This window comes from Anastrepha ludens, chromosome 4 (assembly GCF_028408465.1).
Source record: "Anastrepha ludens isolate Willacy chromosome 4, idAnaLude1.1, whole genome shotgun sequence".
Classification (NCBI taxonomy): domain Eukaryota; kingdom Metazoa; phylum Arthropoda; class Insecta; order Diptera; family Tephritidae; genus Anastrepha; species Anastrepha ludens.
Genome location: NC_071500.1, coordinates 20817710 through 20842003, shown reverse-complemented (window position 1 = coordinate 20842003; position 24294 = coordinate 20817710). Strand labels below are relative to the sequence as shown.

At 38.3% G+C, this 24294-nt stretch overlaps 1 protein-coding gene and 1 non-coding gene across 2 annotated transcripts in view; one reads left to right on the top strand and one right to left on the bottom strand.

Moving 5' to 3' along the window:
* The window catches only part of LOC128861251 (myb-like protein A), an 85510-nt gene that overhangs the window by 27720 nt on the left and 33496 nt on the right, over nt 1–24294 (bottom strand). The window lies entirely within an intron of this gene.
* Trnal-cag (transfer RNA leucine (anticodon CAG)) lies at nt 15340–15422 on the top strand. Its single transcript has one exon. It is a non-coding gene; the product is annotated as a tRNA-Leu (tRNA).

Sequence of the window (24294 nt, the reverse complement as noted above, 5' to 3'; positions counted from 1 at the left end):
CAGGCGGCCATTAAATCAATGAATGCGGCTATACTAAGATCGAAGGTTGCACAGGAATGATATTAGTGTCGTATTCAAGGTCAGCTTTATTTGGGTTCCGGTGCACAGAGATATTGATGGAAACTGTAAAGCTGATAAGCTAGGCAGAAAGGGTACTGCTCTTCAACTGCTGGGTGATAAAAGTACCATTGGAATACCCATGGCCACGAGCAAACTAATAATAAAAAACCACATTATCCAAGAGGCCAATAAGTCATGGAGAAATGAAGATACGTGTCTAACAGCTAGGCTACTATGGCCACAAATAAACAAGAAAAGAACAAAGGAATTGCTTAGTCTCTCAAGAGACAATATATCGAAGGTCGTGGCTTGTTTAACCGGTCACTGGCTATTTGGCAGGCATTCCTCGAGACTAGGAGTTTTCTCCCATGAATATTGCAGAAGTTGCAGATATGAGGAAGAGGAAGAAACAGTCGAGCACTTCCTTTGCAATTATCTAGCCCTAGCTAAAATCAAAGCAGGTTGCCTAGGGAAATACTTTTTCAATTCTCTTGCGGAAGTGTCTGGCGTTCAGTTGGGGTCAATACTACGTTTCATAAGACCCACAAAATGGTTCCACGAAGGAAGGTAAATGAGGTTTCCGTGTAGCGCAGTGGTATCACACGGACCTGTAAGGTCTAAGTGAGTTGGAGTTGGACGTGCAGACCGACCACCACCATAACCTAAGCTAACCTAATAATAATTAAACAAACCAAAAACACCGAAATATTCCACCAAAATAATTTCTATGAAGAAAAACCTTTCACAACCGTATTGACAGCTGATTGTCAATTTTGCAGGTAATCTGCCATATGTGAACGGGTAGATTAATTTTGTGGATTTATTGGTAATTAATGCATATGTGAACGTTTTTTAGCTTGTCTGCACAAGCAGCTGAAGTAATTTAGAAATATAATTAAACATTTAAATTTGTTTAATATTAAAACTGTTTTACTAGTATTTCTACTGTAAATGAAATATTATTGAGTTATTATTAAGGTGATTAATCAATATTTTTCTATGACGATTAAGCCAAACAATTAATAATTTTTCAAACTACTTTCCTTATAAATAAGTTTATTACTGTTTTTTGTTTTACTTCTTAGATTTTATCTTAAAACACAAGATTCTTATTTTTTTATATCATACATAGAAACAAGTATAAAGCAAGTCAGCTATTGTGTGTGCTCTTTATATGACTTAGTACGAATGTGAACCAAAAATTCGCTTCCATTGGGAACTTTGCTTGTGAACCCAAACAGCTGTGCGCCATAAATATTTTGAGGTATAGAAAAAACTTGGCAAAAATCATAACATAATCGCGGAAAATTATTTATCAGCGTATTTATTGGGGCAATTACATATTTATAATCTCTTACGTATATACACATTCTGTCAGAAAATAGCCAGGTATTGACGAGAGCGCCCTCGTGTACCTCACTATTGACCGTTATAATTTTGAAGTAGTAAAAGACTTCGTTTATCTAGCAACCAGCATTAACACCGATAACAAAGTCAGCCTTGGAACCGAATGGAAAATCTTTCTTGCCAACAGTCAGTAGTCAATGGAGTAGTAAAGCCCTCTCTCGCCGAACAAAACTAACACTTTATAAGGCTCTCATCACGCCTGTCCTAACGTATGGTGCAGAAGCTTGGACGATGACAACATCTGGCGCGACGTCCCTTGGAGTGTTTGAGACAAAGATTATGTGGAAGATGTGTGCAACTTTTCACGTTGGCGACGGCGAATCACATGCGTTGGATTAAGAGCTGTATGAGCTTTACGGTTGGTGCATAACTACCATTTGGAACATCAAATAAAGGATGGTTAAGTTTCAAGAGCCGGTGTTGATTTTGAATAAAATACAATTTTTTTAGGAAATTTTTGTTATTTCTCTTTATTATGATAATATTGGTATGGCTCAATTACATATAGAATAAAATATTGGCCAAATGGCAGCCATGGCCTCGGCGGCACACCTCCATCTGATGGTGCAAATTTTCGATGACGCTGAAGCATAATTGAGGTTCTATGCCGTTAATGTGCCGAATTATCTCATCCTTTAGCTCTTGAATTCTTGCTGGCTTATCGACGTACACCTTTCACCTTTTTTCAACTTACCCCAAAGAAAGTAGTCCAACGGAAAAATGAAAAATAGGAGGAGGAGTACGGAAAGCCATCGAACAGAATTGTACGCGTCAATTATTTATTTTTGTTTTTTATGAGCTTTACGGCGATATAGACACGGTACAGCGAATAAATATTCATCGGCTCTACTGGCTGATCATATCGTCCGAATGGAAAGAAACGCACTAGCTCTGAAAGAATTCGATGCGGTACTAGCTGATGGTTAATAGAAGAAGAGGATGGAGGCCTTGCGTTAGAAAGAACAGGTAGAAAAGGACTTGGCTTCACTTGGTGTGTCCAACTGGCGTCGGTTAACACGAGAAAGAAACGTCTGGTGCGCTTTGTTAAACTCGGCCAAAATCGGTTAATCGGTTACCGCGCCAATCAAGCAAAAAAAAGACTGAGAATTAAAAAAAATCACGCTTAAAGGGATTGACGAAATTCAAAAAGTAAAGCAATGGCCAGACGGTAAATATAGAATATTATCTGGGTGTTATGCGACGTCTCAAAGAGAAGATTAGTCGAAAAACGAAATTCCACTGTTTTTGCAATTTGATGAATATCTAAAATTTCAATTAGAATGTAAACAAACAAGCAAAGCAAGAAGAAAAACAGATCCCCCTGACATCCAAATAAATAAATCGCAAGAAAAACAACAAGTCAGTTGCTCTAGGAACTTCCCCTTACATCAATTCGCCCCGATTTTGCGATTTATTAGCCAAATAACGGTACTTTTTTGGCAGAAGGTATAATAGCTTATTCGCTTTGTGTGCTCAAATTACATACATACATAGGTACCCTAATTAAAAGGCGGTAAAAACATCCAAATGCGATACGAGCGCATAGAAAGAATGCCGACAACAGCTTGACAGCCGAGAAGCCGGGTGTGCGCTGTACGCAACTGAATTAGGGCACTGGGTTAGGTTGGCGATGAGCTATGAGTATTACAATTTGAGCTGCATAATGCTCATAAATATCTGGAAGCGACATACATACATATGTATGTCAAATGTATATGTGAATGTATGTGCCACTTATCATGTATGTATGTATGCACTCGAATGATAATTGTATAAAGAAAAAATATAAACAAGCATATCTGCATTTTATTATTATTTACCTTTTAGATACTTTCTTTGTTTACATTAATGCATTTTATGACTTGAGAAGTAAATTAAATTTTATCGCAAATTGTACAATATTTTTTGAGGTCAAGGTTTTCGCATTTTTGAGCATAAAGTATAAATTCCTATAATCGTATACCGAAAAATATATTGTACATATGTATGCATTTATTTTTGTTTGATTTTTTAAGTTCGCTCAGATCTATCCAAAAACCAAATTTCCAAAAAAAAAAAACGGCTTCAAAGTTCTCAATTTTTTAGGTGTGTCCACCTGTAGTCGAGCACGCCCTAATAGAAGGACCCTTTTTAATAAAAAGTGTTATACTTCGATTATGGGTCGTTTAAGAGCCGTTTTGATTTGATTTATTTCAATTAATTCCGTAAAATTAATGGCCAAATTTAATATTGGATTCAATTACAGCCTGTCCGAGAACTGAAAATTACAAAAGAAGGAAAGTTTTAGTAACAACACAGATGTTTATTTGTTCTAAATAATTCGGCTTTATTTATTAATTTTTCTTAAATTCTCTTACAATAATTTTACGTAAACTCTCTAAATTCGAATTGAAATCTGCCATTAAACATCTGAACACAAATAAATCGCTCGACTACGATCTTTTTACAGCCAACGTATAATATATATATATAATTGGCGCGTACACCCTTTTTGGGTGGTTGGCCCAGCTCCTCCTCCTATTTGATGTTGTTCCACAAATGGAGGGAGCTACAGTTTCAAGCCGACTCCGAACGGCAGATATTTTTATGAGGAGCTTTTTCATAGCAGAAATACACTCGGAGGTTTGCCATTGCCTGCCGAGGGGCGACGGCTATTTGAAAAATGTTTTTCTTAATTTCTTAATTAACGTACAATACTAATTGGAAATTTTCCAACTCAATGGAAAGTGGCTCAAATTAAAATGGTCCTCAAACCTGGCAAAAAATCAGATTCAATGAAGCGTATCGTCCAACCTGCTTGCTACCGATCACTTCCAAGCTTATGGAATGTCTTATTCTTAAAAGACTGTTCCCCATCATTGAACAACCCAACATAATACCCAATCATCAGCTCGGTTTTCGTAGAGAACACAGCACTATACATCAAGTTAATTCACAATACATCGGAACAAAAAAAAAATACTGTACAATAGCGTTTCACGACATTGCCCAAGCTTTTGATAGGGTATGGCACAACGGTTTGCTCTAAAAAATTAAAACCACTCTCCCTGTAAACTTCTACACACTTATAAGGTCTTATCTCAATAACTGAAATTTCTTCGTCAAGGAAGGAAATCATCTCTCTGAGCTCTGCGAAAGTTCCCAAGGAAGCATAATGGGAGCAATATTGTACTGAAGGAGTAACTATAAGCACATTTGCTGATGATACTGCTTTACCAGCAAGTGACACTTTTCCGCAAGCAGATTCTTCTAAACTTCAAAAGGGACTCGACAAAATCAACCAATATATAACACAAAACATGGAGAATAAAGTTTAATGAGACTACAAGGTGAAGCCCAAAATAAATAAGACTGGCGTGATAAAAATGTTTTTGATGGCGCCATCTTTTCAATGAGTTAGTGCGTTGGAAGTTACATCCCTAACTGACTTTCAGTGAAAGCTTGGTGACATTCGGTTCTGTGAAAGCGAAGTTGTTGCGTCTAAAGTATCAGTATGTTTGTGCAGTATGTTTGTGTCACCGGTGCAAAAATGAGTTTGGAATAAAGAGCTAATATCAAATTTTGTTTTAAAATCGGTAAAACCTTTACCGAAACATTTGAATTGATGAAAAAAATGTATGGCGATGATTGCCTATCTCATGCCAGAGTTCATGGTTTAAACGTTTCAGAGCTGGTTGTGAAGACATAAATGAGAGGGAACATACGGACCGCCAAAAATCAGTAATTACCGAATACTCCATCGAAATTGTTCGTAAATTTATGAAAAATGAACCGAAATCATCGTGGAATTTCATGGAATCGGAGTTGAATATCTCCAAAACATCGACTTATCGCATTTTAGCTGATCATTTGGACTCACGAAAGGTCTGGGCACGTTTCATTCCACACAAGTTAACTGAGGACCTAAAATTGCTCAGAATTCAACATTCGAAAGACCTCATTAAAGAGGCGAGAAAAGAGGAAAACTTGCATTACAAATTGTCGCTGGTGATGCAGCGTGGTGTTTCCAACATGAACCTGAAACTAAGCGTCAAAGTGCCGAATGGAAGGCCCACCCAAAAAGTCGCGTTTGGAGAAGTCAAAAATCAAGTCGATGTTCATTTGTTTTTACGATTCCAAGGGAATTGTTTACAAGGAGTTCGTGGCATTCGTCGAATTCGCCCTGAATACCGCGAAGCAGGAAGCTGGCGCTTATTGCATGATAATACACCACCTCATCGATCCCCTCTTTCGACTGATTTTTTGGCTAGAAATCACATTTTAACCGCCAATCACTCACCGTATTCACCTGATATGGCTCCCTGGGACTTCTACCTATTTGGAAAATTGCATTTTGCCATGAAAGGAAAACGTTCAAAAGGCTTGTACCGATATCTTGAAGGACATTTCGTTCGATTACCTGAAACACTTTTTCGAAAAGCTTTTAGATCGCACAAAACAGTATATCGAGGGCAGAGGGGACTATTTTGAATATAAAGGGCTTTCCAATAACAGGTGTTATTTAAATATATAAAAGGCTATCGAGAGATGATTAACGATTCTTTATGAGCGAAATTGGGTGGTATTGGTATTACGTGCCACACAAGCAACGAAACCATTGATCTCTTACGGGAAAAGTTTCCGGACCGTGTTATCTCTCGAAGAGGTGATCACAATTGGCCACCGAGATCTTGTGATTTAACATCTTGCGACTTTTTTCTTTAGGACCATATGAAAGAGAAAGTATACGTCAACAGCCCAGGATCGATTCAAGACCTCAAAGATGAAATTCGTGAGGCTATCGAGGACATAGGGCAGCCACTTTGCAATTCGGTAATGGAAAATTTCATGAAAAAGATATTGTCCTGTAAGCGTGGTCGTGGTGGTCATTAAATAAATAAATAATTGGCGCGTTCACTTCTGTTAGGTGTTTGGCCGAGCTCCTCCTCCTATTTGTGGTGTGCGTTTTGATGTTGTTCCACAAATGGAGGGACCTACAGTTTCAAGCCGACTCCGAACGGCAGATATTTTTATGAGGAGCTTTTTCATGGCAGGAATACACTCGGAGGTTTGCCATTGCCTGCCGAGGGGCGACCGCTATTAGAAAAATGTTTTTATAAATTTTGCTTTCACCGAGATTCGAACCAACGACCTCTCTGTGAATTCCGAATGGTAATCACGCACCAACCCATTCGGCTACGGCGGCCGCCAGGTGGTCATTTGCCTGATGTTATTTTCCACTATTAACGGCATACCTTCCTCTTAATAATGAAATAAACATCCGATCATTTATATTAAAAAATAGCATTTTTCTTTGAATATCAAAATAACACCTCTTATTGGAGAGTCCTTTATAAACGTGAAGTTATCAGAACAAAGGTCCTGTCGTTTCTATTTTAGCTCAGTCTTTCGTTTGTCGATCAGCGAGAATCATGTCGTGGACTTTTTGAATGATTTCCTCGGTAACCACGTCTGCCGGGTGTCCTGCTCGCTCTCACCAAAAATGGTTTGAATTCGTTGAGCCAATATCTAACTGTGGTCCTAGATGACGAAGCGTCTTCATAGACGGCACTCAACTTTGCCTTTATCTCCTCACATTTTTTCCCATCTAAAAACAAAAACGATGCTGCCCTTTTTCCTTCTTAGCGAAAATCACGAAACACGCCTTACTCGAATAGCTGCCAAATCCAAACTAACCTATCAACCAGTCTGAAATTTGATAGATGGCAGCACACGATGCTAACACCAATTCCATCAAGAACGCCCTTTGTCATCAAACACGGGTAATTATTTAACCATCATCGTAAATTATTTTGAGTTCATGTTGAATTTCATATCATTTTCGTCTTTACTGCTATTTTGTGATTTTCGTCTTGACTGTATTTTTCGCTTCCATGTGAATTTTTATTTTAATTATATTTACATACATACATACATATATTCATCATGCAACTAAAAAGTGAGAACCTGTTAAAAAATGTTATTCAATTTATTTTGGAAGAAGCCCGTTTTTCCCACACATACCATTTACAGCCTCCCACACAGCTCCTCTACACTTGTGGAAATTTTAAAATTTCGCAGAATTTTTCTCAGAAATTAAAAACAAAAATACTTTATGCATCTCATTCTTCTGTTTACAATTAAAATTACGCAGCAACTCTTCTACTCTCAGTAGAAAAGTAGATGTGTGTACTTACATACAAGCATACATACACATGTGCATGCGCTGGATTGGAGCTGGAAATCTACTGGAGCGCGTTGCTTATCTGATTGTATTTCTAATATTCAATAAACCTTTATACAATGACTTCATTGTTGTAGTTGCACTAATAAAATTGTATTAATTTGGTTTTCCCATATATTCGAAAATTTAACTGAATAGGAGTTTTCATACAAAATTGTAAAGGATCCTTTAAAAGAAGCGCTTAGATGTTAAGCTAAATACACACCAGCCATGTTGAAGCAACCGTTGCCTCGTGTGTAGCTGTGTTGCCAATTGATTTTCGTGTTGCTGCAACCGTTGCCTGAAATATCAAATAAATTTGATTTTTGGGATAGGTTGCTGCAACCGTTGCTTCGTGTGTATCATTGTTTACTGCTTTTACTCATTCAGTTCGTTGAAAACAAACGAAGAAGAAGGTTTGTGCGGAGTAAAATAAAGTGAAAAAGGAAAAAATGGCAATTGAAAATAATGAAAATTATGTTAGTTTTATTACTGAATATAAAAATTTTACAGAGCTGTAGGATATAAGTAGTGAAAAATATAAAACTTCGTAGATGGTATCGCATGTCTCAATGACAATATTTCCAATAGCTTGTGGAGATACCGCCGTCGAAAATTTCAAGTCCGCAAAAGAGTTTCCTGTTGCAAGATACCGCAAAGTTATTGCCAGTCTAATTTCTGCTGATATTGCCTCTCTCATTATGGTATCTTGTTTCGTTATTTTGGCCTTTACGAAGTCCAACAATTTTCTAAACAGGGCTTCCTTCATCCTAATGTAATTTTTATAGTCCGCTGGCTCATTTCCTTCAGTTCTTTCAGCAGCCTCTCGTTCGAAAATTCAATTTTTTTTAAAAGCCAATTTTTGGACCAAATTTTCTTTCTCTTCTTTTGTTGCATCTCTTCTTCCTCATTTTCGTACAAAAGTTCGTCAATTATAATAAGAGAAGTAATTTTACGTATTTCGTCAATTATTTAAAAAATTTAATTTTACGTATCTTCCGCTTGTACCTTTCCTGCACCACAGTTATACACAATACTGAGATTGAAGCAACGGTTGCAACGTGTTTCTTAAACAAAGGCAACACGTTGCCGCAACACGTTGCTTCAACGGTTGCCTCGTGTATATCTAGCTTTAGGTTAGGTTTGGCAGCCGCATCGCACATAGAGACAGCGATGCCACAGAAATCATGCATTTAAACGCCTAATCTACTTGCGTGATTTCCTATGATACAACTAAGGTCCTAATTTGAGGTCTGCTCAATTTTATAATATTCTTGAATAGACGTAGATTTAGCTTTGGCCATGTTTGCCTAGCAATTTCATAGGTAGTCACACTAATCCGGCTTTGATTTACAGAATTGATTAGTACGTCAATAACAAGAAAATTACAAGTTGCGAGAGGTACCCCCATAAAATTATTTATGTTTGACTTACAGGTTACTTTTCTTGCAAGTTGATCAGCCCTGCAATTCCCTGGTATATCTCTGTGGCCTGGAACCCAGCATAAGATAATACGATACTGTTTAGCCATCTCATTAAGAGATTGGCGACAAATGTAAGACACTCCTTGTCTGTTTATCTCTAACCATCTTAAGGCTTCATGAATAGCGTTTATTTACGATTGAAAAACACAACAGTGATCCGGTAGTTTAAAGGATTCACTGATAAAAAGCTCTTCGTAATATAACCCTTTCTAGGTGTCAATTTCGCGTCGATTCAACTATGGATTGACGACTTCATGAGGTCTACCCACAGAGGATGTTGGTCTGAGTTGAATTCGTGCAGAGTAGCCAAGTGCTTTGTGAAAGAACCAAACAGGAAAATAACGATCTTTGGTCAGCACATGGCTGCTATGGGGTTCGTACACATCCCAATATGCCTATCCTGTCTTGAGAATGACGACACTGCAGGGCATTTTCTCCGTAGCTGTCCGGCTTTTTCCAGAATCAGACTTAGGATATTGGGTTGCGATATACTGAGTATGGATAAAGTTTATACTCTTCCTCTTCCGGATCTCTTAAGCTTCATCAATGAATCCAACAGAAGAGTAATCTCCAACCAATTTGTCTGTCTTACCACCCTATTCTTCCTACTGAAGTCTATCCGGGTGTTGTACAATGGTCTCCCGACTGAGTGCTTGGACTTGTCCAACCCTCCAGAAATCTAATCTAATCTAATATAACCTACACCGGTATCTATTTTAGATCCGTCCATGTACTATAGATCTTAACGGGTGTGTTGGGTGATCGATCTTCTTCAAGCCATTCCAGTCTAGAAGGGATTTTCATTGAGAAATTCCTTTCGAAGCAGAGAATGGGAGGGTAATAATCGCAACCACTGGGTCTATCCGTATAGGAGTCTCAGATGGTTTTATGTCCATGTGTGACAGTATTCCAATGTGAGCTCGCTTTGAGCCTTAAAGCGGAACAGGCCGCTGAGTATTTGCAGAAGAGATCCAGGGGTGGCAGATGTAACAAGTTGTCCAAATCCATAGATGGTGTGGTTTTCATGACGCCACATATTGCTAATTCCGCTGATCTCGGCACCTTATTTAATAAATTAGAATAGGTCTTTTTCTGCATAGCACACCACCAGACAACATTTCCATATGGAAGAATGGGTCTGACAATAGCAGTATAAAGCCAATGAGCCATCTTAGGTTTAATTCCCCAGGTCTTACCTAAAGCTCTCTTACTGGCATAAAAAGCTAGGCTCGCTTTCCTAACTCTTTCGAAGTTTTTTGACTTCCAAGTCAATTTGCAGTCCATGGTTAGTCCCAAGTACTTGGTTTCTTCCGAGCATAATTGGGCTTAACTGAGAGATTCTATGTTTCTAATTCATCATTCCTTCATCAGTCATTGGACGCTCTACAATAAGTGTCATAAAAAATACCAATTGGCTGTTAAACATGCAAAATGACAGGCCATTACTTCACAGATGTTGACAATTAATGACTTAAAATATTTCGTGGCATGAATTGACAACTTCATTCATTCACTTTGCTGTCTCGATTGCTGCCCCAACATATAAGTACATACATACATACGACTATATGGTAATCCGTTGGCTGTAAGCGTACTTTCAGCTGCATTTTTGAAGAAAACTGGTCCAATGACCCTACAAGCACTAAATAGTAACATTAGTTATTTTCTGAGGCCTCATTTTTTTCGCATGCTTGGTAACTTTTATGAACATACAAATGTACATATATGAGAGCTCATATGACTTATGAGAACTTATATTACTCCACTTATGTAAGTAGCCTGCAACTTTTTAATAATTTTGTGATTGAGAAATTAAATTCAAGCAACTTTTTCGCCGTAAAGTACAGTCCATAAAAATGTTATTTTCCAGGGTTCTTCTGATGTTTTTCATAGGCAATTAACCAGAGATATATGTAAGTAGAATACAAACATAGTACCTTTACATACATACATATAGTATGTGTAAGTGTGAACTGAAAACATCGTTAAAATTTAATTTCTATTACTATTATTTTTAATGTTTTTCTGCCCATAAAACCGTTTTACCCAAGATATTCTGTTTTACTAAGTCAGCCGGTGTTTACCCATTAAGAAATAATTCCCGTCCCTTCCAATGCTGTTGCTTTGATGTTTAGCGCATCTTATTTAAGCATCCGACAGTACGAAAAAGTTTACACAGAGTAAATTTTTTCCACTAAAAAATATTCATTTTCATTTGAAACTGCCCAATCGGCCAAAGTAAATGAATCCGACCAGGTTTGACCGGAAATGCCCAAGTTTGGCAATGCTTGTTAGGTGTTTTTTTTTTTTACATATTTAAATACAGTTACTCAAACAAGTGAATACATTTTTTGCTACTCTTACAGCAAAAGTATTTATCCGATCTACCGATTGTCTTGTTTTTTTTTGAGCTATGTCTTATTTAGAATGAGTGCTTTGCGAGAGATTGGTGTAAGAAACCGTTATCTTTTTTTCAATTTAGAACTACAATATTTTCCACATCAAAATTCAAATTTGATTTCTAGAGTGAAAATAAAAACCTACGCAACCTTGTATAACAAGAGCGACACAAATTCGAAATGGGGTATATGCCCCTAATGGGTTAGGTTAGGTTACGTTAGCCAGGTTGCTTATCTAAGACACCCGTTGGTCCTAAGGCCCATTGCGATATCTGCATTTGATGTCCATCCGTTAACTAAGTGGCTTGGATAAGAAGCTGACTTGGAAGACACACGTCTCACTGAAGGTGAAACGCGCATTAATGATTTTTTAGCAATGCCGCAGAGCCTTTGGTAAAACCTGGGGTCTGAAACCTGCTGTGGTCCTATGGATATACACAGCACTTATCAGACCAATCATCACTTACGCCTCTGTGGTCTGGTGGCGACGGAGCATGATTAAGTCGACAATCCGGGAGTTATACAGGCTGCAAAGAAGTGTATGTTTATGCATCACGGGTGCCATGAGTACAACCTCTGGTGATGCTCTAAATGCTATGCTTGATTTGCTCCCTCTGGATCTTAAGATACAACAGGAAGCATTAAAAGCAATGTGTTGACTCCATAAATATGCTTTCTGGCACGAAGATGGAACTTCGGGACACAGAGAAATCTTTAAGATGCTATCTGAGCAGTATCGACTGTTTTTGGCACCTAGGGACGACCTGATACCCACAGTTTAATTTGGAAGGAAATTTGATGCCAGAATGCATGCAGGGAGGTTTGACGGATATTTTCTTTACCGATGGGTCCAAGAATGAAATAGGGTCTGGAGCCGAATGGTTCTTAAACGATAATAATAAGTATCACTATGGGGAAATGGCAACTGTTTTCCAAATGGAAGTTTTTGCTATCCTGAAAGTAGCCGAATGGATAATCGAGAGGAGATGGAGCGGGAAACAGATTGGAGTTTTCAGTGACAGTCAGGCTGCACTGAAGGGCCTGGAGAACGCGAAGCAAACCTCAAATATTGTTCAAAAATGTTAGAAGAAGCTGTCGCAAGACAAAACAGGCTTGTACTTATAGGGGTTCTAGGACACTCCGATGTTCAAGAAAACGAAATTGCCTATGAATTGGCCAACCGTGGATCAACGGTTCCTCCACAGGGACTAAAGCCAATAATCGGAATCAGTTCTGCAGGAATCAAGAAGTGGAACACCGATTATGTATGCAAGAGCAATGGTCCGGTCTAGAACGCTGCAGAACTGCAAAGTGTTTTGTGACAAGTCCGAACATAAAACTGTCAAACTTTCTACTAAAACTCAGAAGTAGAGACGTTCGGTTGATGGTCGGTATCATTACAGGACACAACCCATGGGGTCAGCATATGACCACCATTGGAATCATTGAGGACTCAATGTGCCTGTCGTGCATGGAAGAGGCGGGTAGCACTGAGCACTTTCTCTGTGAGTGTCGTGCTTTTGCTAGAGCACGGCTACGAGTTTTGGGTTCCGATGTTGTGAGAATGAGTAATATTCGTTCTCTAAAACTGGAGGATATTTACAGATTTGCCAAAAAATATGGAAAATTGTCACAGGACTAACTATCTCTATCTCTGTCTCTATTCTTTCCTATCTCTTTCTCTGATACTTTTCTCCTTCCCTCGTTGACTGTCTACCCTCTTTCCAGAGTTTTAAATACAATGGACTTTTTAGCCTGAGTGTTTTAGGAGCCACCAAATCTCCTGGTGCTCCTTGGCTTGACCTTCTCAAATTTCAATTCAAGTTGCTTAAACCACTTAGATCTTTTTAAGAAGGTAAGTAGTCCCTCCAGTGAGACATTTTGCAAATTTTTCAGGTCTTCAAAGAAATAATCACCAGAATTGTTTCATGGACCATGTAGAGCCTTGATTGATCTTTGTGAGAATAAATTTCATTCATTATTTTCATTATAATGGCCACTTATAGCTCCGGCGGCGAGTTTATGCTAGAAGATGGCTTCATACGCTTGTTCTTAGACGCCTGTTTATCATCGGATCTTTTGCGCTTTGACGATGTGCCTGCAGTTTTTCTCGCCAAAGTTGCTGCCTTTGAAGTCGAAGATCTCAAGTCGAGGGCAGTCTCCGCTTCCAAAGCCTTTGATCCGACTGAAGGCTGTGCCAGCTTTTGCAAGGGCATTCAAAGCATGTTGCATCTCATAATTCCGGACGTTGTATGCATGATTCTTCATCAACGCTTTATCTCGTATAGAGAGAGAGAATTGGTGTCACGTTTCGAAACTTTACTGCGCTTTTGTAGCCCCCTTCTTCTTCTTTGGGGGATCATCCGATTTAAGTTTCGATACTCGGATCAGAAGCAAAGAAATGTTATATTTTACACTAGCTGCATCGTTCGGTGATTCACTTTTGTGAGGAGATAAAAGCAAAGTTGGATGCTGTCTATGGGGACGCTTCGCCATTTATGACCACAGTTAAAAATTTATTAAACGAATTTAAATGTGGGCGAACATCCCAATCTCATGAAGAGCGACCAGGACGCCTGGCAGACGAGGTTAACAAGGAAATCATTCACAAAGTCCACGAAATGATTCTCGCTGATCGTCAAACGAAAATGCGCCAAGTAACAGAGCTCATAGTTATGTGGACCAGAACGGCAATTAATATTTTACATGATAAGTTGGCGATGAATTGTCGGCCCAATGGGTGCCGTCATTGCTCACGGTGGACAACAAGCGGACGCGACTGTTAACTACAAAGCAGTGTTTGGAGCAATTTAAGCGAGATCCGAAGAAATTTTTGGGGTCGACTTGTCATTATTGATAAAATCAGGATACATCATTACACACCAGAAACTAAGCAGCAATCAAAAAAAATGAATTTATACCGGTGAATCTGCTACAAAAAAGGCGAAGGCAGTCCCATCGGCCGGAAAGGTCATGGCGATGATTTTTTTGGGATGCGAACGGCGTCCTCATCCTAATGAATTTTTTAGAAAAAGGAAGAACGATCACTGGACAATAGTGGGACAGTGAGTTATTGGACCACTTTGACAAAAATTTGAAGGAGAGACGGCCGCGTTTAGCGAAAAACAAGGTGGCGTTTCACCACGACAACGCACCAGCACTTTTTCTTCTTTCCTAAGATGAAGAAATGCCTCGCGGGGAAAAAATTTAGTTCAAACGAGGAAATCATCGGCGAGACAGAGGCGTATTTTGGAGAGTTCGCTCAATCCTATTTTTCCTATTTTTTGGAGAGGTTAAAAATTGTCGGAGCATTGGGAGAAGTGTGTCTTTCTAAAAGGGGGCAGTGTTGAAAAAAATAAAAAAAGTTGAAAAAATAGTGTCTTCATTTCTACCACGTTTACTTATTGAACCCCCCTCGTATGTATGCACGTTAATATCTTAAGTGTCTCGTAGTTTTAATAATTGTTTGCTAATGCTCGTTTAATAAATAAAAATACAAATAAAAGTGATACGATTTCACAAATTTTTAACGCAGTAGCTTGAAGAGGGGGTAGCAGCAGAGCAGCTGATTGTTTCCTATTTAATTGGTATCTAAATTTTCAAATTTTGTTTAAATTACTCCAAATAATAAAATACATTGTGCTTGTTTTTACTGTACTGTTTTAGTGCTCTACCTGTTCGAAGTGTCTTGGGTATATCGCATCTAAACACACCATAAAAACGTGGTGAATAGCAAATTTGATATGCGCGGGAGCTTAAGTGAAACAATTGGCAACAGCTGTTATGAGTCAGGATGGCCGAGTGGTCTAAGGCGCTGCGTTCAGGTCGCAGTCTACTCTGTAGGCGTGGGTTCGAATCCCACTTCTGACAACCGCCAATTTTTTAATTTTTTGTTTTCGAGAAATACATTTTTAAAATTTCTTAATTTTAGAGTGAAACTATTTATTATATTATTTACAAAGAGGTAGCCAAAGCTTCCAGGGTTACGCAAGGCATTGCGTGCCTTTTTACAGCACCAATCGTTGAGAGAGCCTACTTTTTTCTTGAAGTAAAACCACTGCTGTTTATTACCAAAAATAATACTAATTATAATAAAAAATTGATGAAGGAAAAATATGTATAAATACTAACATCATCGATGTAAAAAAAAGAAGTAAAGGACCTTAAATACTTCTGGCGGAATGGCCACAAAAGCAATGAAAGATACCCAAGAAAAGCCATCAAAGGTTATTACGCAACCTCTATTAGTTAGTGAAATATTTTAGCCATTGTAGGGACACGGAGTGAAAACCCAGTTTGGCAAATTTATCAAGTAATATTTTATGAAACACAAAAGTCCGCACTATGGTATTAAATCAACTAGAGATTCAGCTGAAAATAAGTCTAAGTAAGCGGTATTCACTGTGGCCTGCTCGATTAAAAACTCTGTCACGTTCAGAAGCACAGCCATGCAAAATATGTACATCTTCGCTTTGACTATACTTTCGAATGATTTGGAGGCGATCGACAACTTCGAAATGGGTCTGCAATTGCAGAAATCATTTTGCTTACCACATTTGAATGAAGGCAAAATAGTCGTCAATTTGCAGTTGATTATAAAGATCCGCGAACGTAATGATTTATTAAATATCAGTAGCAACATATAAAAGTTACTAAAAACCCATCTATAATTATACTTAAGACTTAAGCCTCCATGAGAGTTAGCAGCGCATGAGAGACGTACATTGGCCGACAGAAGTCTACATACCCCCCTCCCTTTCGTTGTTTACAAAGTACAAACACTTTGCTTAAAAATGCTCTTATACAATTTGAAATCTTTTTCTAATCGACTTAACTAAAACAGATCCATTCTTTAACATAAAACAACACAATTATGCTAAAAAAACGCAAAAACAGCGTTGACAAAAGTGTACATACAGGACCAGTTTCCTAGCTTGTACTCTGATATCCTATATTGTGATAACGGTAAAATACCGTTTGTCTATTTCTTTCCTTTTCTTATGTTTGTTGCTTTGCTAATATTGATTTTAGTTGCAATTTGAATACTTAAGCATCTACAATGGCTCCTCGAAAAGAAATATCAGTTGACGTTAGAAATTTAGTTATTCAGCGCAGGAAAGAAATAAAATCACATGGCGATATTTCAGAAATCTTCAACTTAAGTCGTGCAATAGTCCAGACCATTGCAAAAAACTTTAAAAATAGTGGTTCCACCGAAAATAAACCGCGCAGTGGCCGTCCGAGCAAACTAACTCGCAGAGACGTCAGCTTGATTCTAAAAGAAGAAAAATCCAAAAGTTTCTGCTCCAAAATTGGCCGAGGAAGCTCATCCAACAGGTTTGTTCATCCAAGAACAATTTAAAGAGCTCTGAACATCACGAAAAAAGCCTCTTATTTCTGAAAAAAACCGTAAACTTTGCCTGAAATTCGCACACGGGGAAAAGGGGATGGATTTTTGGCAAAAAGTTTTGTTTACAGATGAGTGGAAGTTTAATATATTCGGTAGCGATGGAAGAGCAAAAGTGTGGCGAAAAAAAAAATACTGCACTGAGTCCGAAGAATTTGGTATCAAGAGTGAAGCATGGTGGCTGGAAATGTAATGGTTTGGGGAGCTGTTGCTGCATCTGGAGTTGGAAGATTAATATTTATTGAAGGTAATATGGATCGTTATAAATACAAATCACTATTGGAAGTTAATCCGAAATCTTCGGTGGATGATTTGCAGCTTGGTCCAGGTTGGGTCTTTCAACAGGAAAACGATCCAAAGCACACAGCACACATTGTGAAGGATTGGCTGCTTTACCATGCTCCAAGGCAATTAAATACACCACCGCAAAGCCCAGATATTATTGAACATGTCTGGCAAATTTTAGATCGAAAAATTAGCAAAAATCCGATTTCAAGCGCTTCAGCACTCAAAGAACGACTAATAAAAGCTTGGAAAAATATAACTTCTGCAGAGTTAACAAATTTAGTCAGGTCGACGCCACGACGGCTTCAAGCTGTAATTGATGGTAATGGTGGACCAACTAAATATTAAGAAGCAATATTACTTAGAGTTAAGTGAAGTTTTTCACACTGGAGTAAGATATTTGTGTACTGTGTGTAGACTTTTTTCAACGTTGGTTTTACGTTTTTTTGCCATAGCTTTGCTATTTTATGTTGATGTATGAAGTTTTTTAAGTTTATAATGATAGAAAAAAAAACTGTGTAAACACATGAAGTTTTTGAACTTTCAATCGGAAATGGAGGTGTTGTAGACTTTTGTCGGTCCCTGTAGCTCAGTTAGTGCTGGCTGATCTGTAAAAGGAGCTCACTTAGACGCCTAGGTTCCATTGTGTTGCCAGTTGTATGCATCTGGAGTCGCACGTCACACAAGCCGTTCATCATTTCGTCCGCAATATCTTTCAAATATGAAAAATATGTTGATTATAGGCACATTTCCTCAGTCCTACAGAGAGCAGGGCAATGATAAAGTAGGTGTTCCGAATTAGCCCTAGTATTAGCTGCGTTGCATGTGTTACACGCATCACTTTGGACTAATCCCATTTTGGCTGCGTGATGTGGGGTCAGACAGTGTCCCATCAGTACTTCAACCAATATTTTGCAGTCTTTCTTAGAAATTAATAAAATAAAGTTTGCAGTTTTGGTATTCCAAGTCCTTAGCATAATTTTGGCAATTTCATGAATGGCAACTTCGAATTCGTGTTTCTGGATGGTTCGCATAGCATTTGTCCTTAACGGCTCCCCACAAAAAGTAGTCCAACGGGCTTAAATTACAGCTCCGAGGCAGCCAATTGATATCGGAATTTCGGCTGATTATTCTGTTTTCAAAAACGGTAGCCAAAAGTTCAGTTCGTCCTAACGTATGGCGCAGAAGCTTGGACGATAACAACATCCCGATAAGGCGTCATTTGGACTGTTTGAGAGAAAGATTCTGCGAAGATTTTTAGACCTTTGCACATTAGCGACAGTGAGCACCTTATGCCATGGAACAATGGGATGTATCAGCTTTACGACGCCATAGACATAGCGCAGCGAATACAGATCCAGCGACTACGTTGGCTGGGTCGTGTCGTCCGAAAGGATACAAACGCTCCGACTCTGAAAGTATTCGATGCGGTACCAGCTGGTAGTACCAAAGGAAGAGGAAGGCCTCTTGGAAAGATCAGGTGGAGATAGAGTTGGCTTCGCTTGGTGTTTCAAACTGGCGCCGGTTAGGACGAGAAAAAAACGGCTTGTTAAACTCGTCCAAAATCGCGTAAGCGATTATCTCCCCAATTAAGAAGAATAATAAGAATTCAGTCCTTAAAGGGGTTAGAATAGTTAAGGTTGCAGCTTTTTATGTTCAAAAAAAAATTAATAATAACTTCCTGAGGCATAAATTTCGGTTTAAGTCCTTAGCGATTTCAAAGTCCATAGAGAATGAGTTGACGTACTAATTCCGCAAAAAATTAATGAATAGTATGAACGGCATGGCTATTTTCGGAAATAATGCATTTACGAATTTTGACTTCGAGAAGTCAGCACGTCTTATTTTTTGACAAGTAGAATATCTTTAACAGATTTTCACTTACTACGTTACTTGGGTGGATTTTGTGGTTCGTGGATCGAGGTACACTTTTTTGAATAGTTTAACTTTCTGAAATGAAGTGACTGAAAGAAAATCGATGGCTACCAATAAGTAAAACTCAATTGGAGAAATTCTATGCCTGTAATTAAATTCTTTTTATATTTAAATTTTTTTCTCTTTTTTTTGTATTACTATACGTCTTTGGTACTATTTATTAATTTGTGTCTTTCTCGAAGAAAATCGAAATAGAATCCCCATTACTCGGCATATTTTGGCAAAAACCAAGCAGAAGCCAACAAAAATAGAAAAAATTAAAACACGTAAGCAAATCAAATACAGAAAAACTTCTTTGTTTAGTTTTGCCGGCTGAACTAGCAAATAAACGAGCTGCAGGGCGGGCGGAAGCCACAGACCACATCAGCCTATTCTGCAATTTGAACTGAAAAATCACATTCAGTTGAAGAAAATTGGCACGTGGAGCACATTAAATGGAAGAAAATTGTTCAATTTTCGTCAATGAGCGGGCATTACGCGTCTGCATACATACACACATTTACTCGATTTAATAAAAATAGTGAAACTAAAATTCGAGTATTGGAGAAATGAAGCAGCCACTATTCACAAACTATGGATAAAGAAAACAACTTATTGATGGGCTTGTATAATAGCTCAAACATACAAAAATATATTATATTTCATTTAATACTAATATATGTATGTATGTGAATAAAACAATAAACACGGTACAAAAATAGACGGACTTTACAGAAAATTTTAAGTACAAATAAAATTTAGTAGATAAGAAAACCAAGTATGAGCCTGTTGATTAGAACTAAACTAAAGTGTTTATTCCTTCCAAAATGTTGTGAAGAGAACACCACCGCGGTCAGCCTGGATGTAAGAAGGCACCAATACAGACTGGTCATAACGTATTTATCCCACGGACAAGCGGTTTCCCACTTCACAACCTAACCTTAAGCGGTGATGCGAATGCCCGAAGAAGCGGAGTTACTCTTATATTTCTTTCACAGTCATAAGTTTATTGTCTGCAGAAACTGTAAGAAGGTACTAAACGTTAGCCTAAGATCAGAGGGTGCGAGAGCGGTAGTTAAGAACTGTACAACACTACTTCACTGTCAATAAGTCCACTAATAGCTTATCGATTTTGTTATTTAATAGTGCTAACCTCTAAAGGTATACTGTCAAAATTTCAAGATATTCGGTGTATATTTACCAAGTTACAGTGCTTTAAGTGACGCTACTTTTGCTATTTTTAAAATCAATGAATTCAAAGCAATTTCGTGTGCTGATTTATTATTTCTTATGAAAAAAAAATGCCGTTGAAGCGAAGCAATGGCTCTATAAACGTTATCCGGACTCTACTCCATCGGAAACAACCATCAAACAATGGTATGCTGACTTTAAACGTGGCCGTACAGACACCGATGACGCTGAACGTCCGCTGAACGAACCCTCAAAATCTTCATAGGCAATCGCAAAGTGAAGTTGCAAAAGATAGCTGACATCCTGAAGATATCACAAGGCAGCGCGTTCACTGTTTTGCACGAACATTTGGGTATGAAAAATCTGTTGTCGAAATGGGTGCCGCGTTTGCACACGCCGGAACAAAAACAACTCCGAATTGATGATTCAAATCGCTGTTTGGACATTATTAAGCGAGATAAGCCTGAGTTTTTGCACCGATATGTGACAATGGATGAAATATGGGTCCGCCACTACACACCAGAGTCGAAACGGCAGTCATCTGAGTGGACTGGATCCGGTGAAAGCCGTCCAAAGCAACCAAAGACGCCGCAGTCAGCTGGAAAGGTTATGGCGTCGGTATTTTGAGATTCGCATGGTATAATTTTTATTAATTATTTGGAAAAAGACGAAACAATTAATTCTGATTATTACTGTGAATTATTGGAATAATTGAAGGAGAAAATCGCAAAACAACGGCCCCATATGAAGAAGAAAAAAATTCTCTTTCTCCAAGACCATGCACCGAGTCACAAATCGATGAAAACGATGGTCAAATTGAATGAATTACGTTTCGAATTGTTTCCCCACCCACCGAATAGTCCAGAGATGGCCCCCAGCGACTACGGGCTGTTTTCAGACCTCAAAAAAATGCTCCAGGGAATGAAATTTCAATCAAATGAGGAAGTTATTGCTAAAACTGAAGTGTATTTTGAGGCCAAAGATAAATCGTTCTACAAAACAGGCATAGAAAAGCTACAAACTCGTTGGAATGAGTGTATCATCGCCAAACGGGACTACATTGATGAATAAAGAAGAATTAAAAAAAAATATATTGTTTTCTTATCCAGGCGTGGGACTTATTGATCGATGGTTACTTCTCGGACAACCACAACATGCAATTCAACGTAGAAAAGGTCACGCCTACTAGTCGTCCAACAAGAAGCCTTAGAAGCCTCGACTGTCAGAAGTATTGCAAGATGTTCGACAGATGTATCAGGCACACTAGCAAATAAAGTGGAGCTGGTGGGTATAGATGGCAGCCTCACAGCAGTGTGCAGCAGAGCCCTATTAATGGCATGCCACAAAAAGCAGCATAGAGCCAGGAAGAAACCTCCCATTAGGGAATGCAGATATTGAAAGTGCTTGCAAGCTTTGCAGAAGAACATTCAACCAGACCAAAGTCTCAGGCAACAATTAATACTAGTTGACCTAAAAACAAAATCTGAAGAATTTAAAGAATTTGTATTTGAAGATCGTTCTACATATTTAGAAACGAGAAAATTAAACACTTTTTCTTTACATCGCAGTGACCTCAAAGCCCTTGGTTTATGATATTAAAATACAGAAAGAATTTCTTAAAATTCCTCAGATTTAAAATTCCTCTTTATAAGAAGTTAACTGGTTATCAATCTCATTTTCTAGTTCATCTTCAGAAGAGTTGGCCAACGAGAGTTGCTACTTCAGTATTGATATTTTTTACTTTTCCATTATTTATGAAGACGTCTTTACCTAAATTAAGACAGTTTCGACGTCAATGTGAATTTGTCTCTGAGTTAGATTAATAAAGTTGGTGAACTGAGCAACTGCCGATAATGGAAGTCAATCCTCTGCGGTATAACCTCTTATCGTCATTAGCGAGGTTTTTCTTCTCAAAATCAACTTTCCCTAAACAAATTTCCACTGTTTGTTGACTTACTTGCTCCCACGCTTTTTAAATGAAATAAGCAACACCTAACAAATTTATAGATTTTGAACACTTCAAGGCAGAGTTTGTAAGCTGCCCGCTTATGAGAAAAGTAAAATGTCTTTGGTGAGGGAAAAAGGTGTCCGCGTCCTGTTATGGGAGGTTTTCCGCCTGAAAGAAAAAAATTCAAAAATTGCTAAGGATTTTCGTGGTACTGAAAAAACTGTCCGCTTATGGGAGGGGCCCTTTTGAAAGAGGTGTGCGTTGAGAGAGAGAAAAATGTATATACATAATTGGCGCTTATTTAAACAAGGACTTGATGTTAATTTAATTTGATCGAGCGCCTCCTCTCATTTGTGGTTTGTTTCTTAATGTTTTGCCGCAAATGGAGGGACATACAGTTTTAAGTCGGTTTCGAACGACAGATGATGGAGCTTGTTCATGGCAAAAATTTACTCGGAGGTTTGCCATTGCCTGTCGATAGAGAAACTTTTCATTTGGTGTTTCATGTCCGGGGCTTGGAAGGCGGGCACTACCCATCTTTAGTCGCAGTCCAGAAAAAGTCGCAAATCATGACCTCGTAGCTGACATGATGACGCCGGTCATTTCAGTAGAATTTGCAATAGAAATTTGCTAGTGATGCGATCGTTCCCAAATCTTAATGAAGGTGGCATCAAAGCGAATTCATGCAAGTTGTTAGTAGCAGCATAAAAACAAAACTTATGTGTAGTTTGTTTTTGCAACTTTGTAGTTTGGAGGTCAGAACTTCAATCAACGTTAGCTATATTCAGAACAACAACAACAAAAAATCAGCTATTCTACTACTAGCATTCGCATTGGCTATCGCGCTCTGCAAAATGCCTAAAATTCGCGACAATGACGTGCGGGTTTTCCAATTCTCAAATGCGCCAATTTTTAATGGACACGCAGTGTGGTAAGCGCAACACTCTTAGAATTTTTCGAAAAGTAATGATATTGAATTTCCCTCATTTTTGAGCGCGAATTACCAACTGATGGCTTACCCTTTATTATTATTTGAGTACTTTTGTTTAACTAATTTAATTTTAATTTTAGTTTATTTTATTTTCATTCATTTTAGTTTATTTTGTTTTACTTTGTTTCATTTTTTTTTTACTTTATTTTATTTGAGTTTAATCCATCTCGGGTATTGCCGGAGATTACACATCCCGGATCAAATTTTTAAGGAATTGTGTTCTGGTGGAGCATAGTCCAAAGTCTACGCTCTTGCGTTTGTTATTGGCCAAATGTTTAAAAATCTTTGAACTATAGCACAAGTGCCTAGCATAGTCGACTTCTGCATGGCTTGTAAAAGGTGTTGGCAGTCATTCTTCTTCAAATTTTTATTAGATGCTTAGGCACTAATCCAGTGGAAGATGTAATTATTGGAATTATATGCTCTTCCCTCGCTTTGTACATCCGTTTAAGTTCTATGGCCAAAACTGTATACTTCGATATTTTAGTGGGGTACAGGGATGTGCTTTGGATGTTGCGATTAAGAGACACCGCTATATCAAACACTTCAATTTTGTATTTGCCTTGTCGAACAAGATGATGTCAGGTTTGTTGGCAGCTGCTGTTTGATCTGTGGATAGAAATTTGTCCCAGTACAGTTTAAAATTTGCATTCTCCAATATTGCCTTAGATTCGTATTTAAAATACAAGACTTCTTCTTATAAAACACCGTGTTTTATCGCAAGAATATCGCCGCACCTTCGGCAGCTATCTTCTATTTCCTCGTTATGGATCGACCTTCGGAAATTTTTTGTTGGAATAACTCGGTCCTGGAGTGATTGAGACACCTTTTTAACCATAAATTGGATGATTGTGCGTCTATTCATTCCATTTCAAGATCGTTGGGATGGACACCGTGTATTTATTTTGCCTTCCATGCTGCGATCATTTCTGCTGGGGATTTAACCCCCTCAGGTACTTGGAAGTCCTGCTCTATCAAACTGAGCGGGGTAGAGCCATTTTCAGCC